The sequence below is a fragment of the Nicotiana sylvestris genome, chromosome 12 (assembly GCF_000393655.2).
Source record: "Nicotiana sylvestris chromosome 12, ASM39365v2, whole genome shotgun sequence".
Lineage (NCBI taxonomy): Eukaryota > Viridiplantae > Streptophyta > Magnoliopsida > Solanales > Solanaceae > Nicotiana > Nicotiana sylvestris.
In genome coordinates, this window is record NC_091068.1 from 79460007 (window position 1) to 79464640 (window position 4634).

The following is a 4634-nucleotide window of genomic DNA, read 5'->3' on the forward strand; positions in this document are numbered from 1 at the left end:
TAAAGACAATCTCATACTCAAATTTTGAACCCGATACTTTTAATTAAGAATAAAGAAATAGTTACTGCTCCACGCCTCACCACAACCTTTGTGAGTTATTTAAGAGCTTTTGTAATTTTATCAACATAAAACCAAATCGTAGTTGTCCTTTAAAGTATTATTTGTAAAATTCCTTTTTAAAAAGGTTACAAAAAAAGTTGATTCGATTATTCGAATAAAATCGATATGAGTAGGAGGAATAAATTTTCGAATGCATATAGCTCTTTTAAAGACTTCACTTTTTGGAGCACCACGGATTGCTATGAACGTCAGCTTATCACCAGAATCAACTTCAAAGCTTTTACTACTATTTTCCATTTTGGTTTCAGAAAAAGATCAATTCCCTTCAATTTCTAACTTTCTATCACAACATATTCGCTTACTATTTTCCAAATTTCGTAATATCTCCACTATGTATTGGATAAAATTGATTTATAATAAATGATCGAATGATATGATACGTGGAACCGAACACAGATAAAAGGAGAGTCAAGTAACAACCAATACCGTATACGACAACTGCAACTAGGGGTGTACAAACCGAACCGAAAAATTGCACCATATCGAAAAGTCAAATCAAACCGATTAAAAAACCTGATTAAGTTTGATTTGATTTGATTTAATATTGAATAAAAAAACTCCGAACCATACCGACATATAAATATATACTTTTCATATATATTTTTAAGACTTTTTTATAAAAAAATTTAAAAAATATCTAGATATATTTGCTTTAGTTAAATATGAAGTGCTCTATATTTATTAACTTTAATTAATGAGTTGTTTGATCACTTTCTTATCAAGTGCTAGTGAAATGTGTCAATCTCTTTATTCTTCCATATTTACATGTCAAGATCTATATATTAAATTCTTATATCTTTTTCGAATATGAAATGATATTTCGACAATTTAAAATTAAATTGAACATATCATTATATAGGTTCATATTTATTTTTATGCTTAATTATTAAATCCGATTTGAAAATGTACTTCAACGTAAAATTATTATGAGACGACTAAAAAATAATTATCATGTGTTACTAAGTAAATTCTTTCATAAGAATATTTTAATAGATCATATATTTTAATTTTATTAAACATACATTTACTTATAAAATTTTTAAGTAAGATTGAAATAATATTCATACAACAAAAAGCCCCGAAAAGCCCAAAAAACCCAACAAAACCAAACCAATCCAAATCGATATAGTTAGTTTAGTTTGGTTTTGATAAAATCGAACTAACTCAGCCCATAGCTGCAACCGATATCGGGTAAATCCCGAAGGGAGCATGGTCAACAGAAGCAGATCGAGTATTTGTCATTGGATAGCATTCAATTAGAGAATATTTTCTAATATTAAATGAGCAACCGTTACAAAAAATATTTGTATTCATGGCCGGCCGTTACATATTCATCAATGACTCCTTTATCATTATTTAAGTGAGGCTTGATCCTAGGATCTTATTTCCCTAGGTATAGTTATAAATAGCAGGCTCAACAGTCATTGTAACACATGAAATTCTTCGAGAAACATATGCTATATTGTACTTTCGCTCTCAATTAAACAACTTTATTTGCTCTTTATCATTGCTTTTATTTTTATCCTCGGAGACATTGGGCTCGGATCTAGGCTTGTCACCTTCTTCAATTTCAATTGCTAAGTCTCATTTTCAATCTTATTTCTTTATCATTTTTGGATCAAATCAGTTCGCTTGTCTATAAACCACATAACAAATTTAACTGTACAGTTTTGTGGGTAAACAGTTTAGAGTCCACCGTGGGGCTTAGACAATTGCTTAATTACTTTGATCCTTACGTTTGTTTGTCACGAACCAAAATCCACTAGTCGTGATGGCACCTAACCTAACCCGTCGGGCAAGCCAACTAATAACTATCCAATTTCAATAATGCTAATAATTCAATTAAACAAAATAAATTATCTGGATCTATTACATTTTTCAAGAACTGGTAGTACAAATCACGGGCTTCTAAGAATAGAGTTTACAAAGTTGATATGAAGAAAATAAGTCTTCTATTTGAAAAGTACATAAACATGATTTTAATAATCTAAGGCTACCGCGAACAAGAGGTAGCTACAACAAGAACGTAGGTACGCCTTTGAATCTAGCAACCATTGAAGGCAGCAACATCAGCATTCAGGATTTGCATGCAATGTGCAGGAAGTACAATATGAGTACAATCGACCCCATGCACTCAAAAAGTAACAAACATAACCTCATGTTGAAAGCAATGATGAGCTGAAATATATGTCGGGTCCAACACCAGTAACCAACAATAATTCATACAACATAGAGCATATAAACAAGGAAATAATCTCAGAGATAAAAATATTTAGCCTTCGCACAGTTTTCCGAAAATAATTTTGCTTTTGAGAATATCAGTGAAAACTCAAATCCTTTATCGAAATCATCGAAAAAATTTGAGATAGTTTGAAAACTGTAATTTTCCTGAAAAATCCTTTCCACAGTACATAAAAAGATTTCATTTCCTTTCCAAATAACGAGTGTGAAATACCACTCTATGCCCACATATCAATGTGTGTAAAAAGTCATGAATGATGTGATATCGTACAACATAAGGAAAATGCGTCTCTATGTAGGTATGTCATGTATGCATGCCAATTCCATGTATCTCATAGATGAATCATGTACTCACTCTCATAATACTCAACCTCACTGTATCACACTTTCCACTCATCATATTCAACTACCCGGTGTTGTATATGGCCAAACGGCCCAGGAAAATCCATCCCGAAACATATACAACACTAACTATAAGTCACCCAGTACCAAGGAAAAAGGACAATCCAACCCTATGGAGAAATCCATCTCCAGGTGTCAAGTACTTCTGACAAATCCATGTCTAGGGAAATCCATCACTCAATAATATATAAATGCTCAACCACTCGTTACTGTATATGGCCCATGCGGCCCCGGGAAATCCATCCCGGAACATATACAACACTGACTATAAATCAGTCAGTATCGAGGAAAAGGGCAAATCCAACCCTATGGAGAAATCCATCCCTCAATAATATCATCCGCGCTCACTGGGGGGCTCCTTCAGCCCAAGCGCTATAACAAGCCAATCATGGCATAAATCAATAAAACATGTTGCGGCGTGCAACCCAATCCCACAACTGTCACTCATAATCAGACTCTCGGCCTCACTCAGTCATCAATCTCTTCAGTCTTACCCACAGTCTCACAATGTCATGAAAACTAACCCGGAATAATAATATAGTGTATCAATAAGTAACAACTGAGACTGAGATATGATATGAATGCATGTATATGACTAAGTACGAAATATCAAGGAAATCAATGAGATGACAGAAATAAACGACTACTAGGAGTCCCAACAATATTGGCATAAAGCCTAAACAAGATATCTAGCATGATGTACAGCTCAATAACTTTATCACATGAAGAAAAATACAAATATCAACAAAGTGGGCCACTAAACAATGCCCCAAAAATAATAGAGTCACAACTCAAAAGGTGCACGCCCGTCACGTAGCATGTGCATCACCTCAACACTAATCACATAACACATAATTCGAGGTTTCATACCCTCAACACTAAGTTTAGAAGAGTTACTTATCTCAAACAAGCCAATTCCAAACGTCGAGAAAGCCAAGCAATGCTCCAAGAGTGCCATCTCACGCGTAGCGACCTCTGAACGGCTCAAAACTAGTAAAAAAAACTCAAATGCATCAAACAATTCTAAAGGAACCAATCCCAATCGGAAAAGGTCTAATATTTAATCAAAATCCTAAAATCGACCAAAAAGCCCAACCAGGGCCCGCATCTCGGAACCTAATAAAATTTACAAAATCTGACAACTCATTCAGTTACGAGTCTCTCATTCAATTATGAGTCCAATCATACTAGTTTTACTCAAATCCACTCCAAATCGGTGTTCAACACTCCAAAATTCACTTTATGAAATGTTAGACAAAACCCCCAAGATTCACTTTAAAATCATCAATCAAATACCAAAAACGAAGATGGATTCATGAAATATAATCAAAATCGAGTATATAACACTTACCCCAATCCATATGGTGAAAATCACCTAAACAATTGTACAAATCCTAGTTCCCCAACTCAAAATATGATGAAATGAACAAACCTTCCATATTAAGTAATTTTGCCTTGCTATTCTGCCTCGTTTTGCATGACAAATGATTATTAAACTTTCTTTTGATGACTCCAATGGATTTCTTGTGAAATTTCAGTCACGATAGGCTTTTGAATCACTCCATTTGACCTTATAATGAAGGAGATATATTGGTTTCAACATTTGAAAATAGTGCAGATTTTTAAATACGAAGCAGTGACAATTTCGTGATTAATCTGAAAAAAAATCTAGCAACCCAATTCTTAGTAAAATGACCTTAAAATCCTCATTAGTGGTTATTAGCTAGTTGTAGCTACCATTTAATCTATTACTTCCTATAGCTATGTTTTCAGGTTTTTTAGAGTGTATTCGATGTATTTAAGCTATTGTATTAATGAATACAGTAGCATTTCTCGGCGTGAAACAGGGAATTACAACTAGACAGATTATT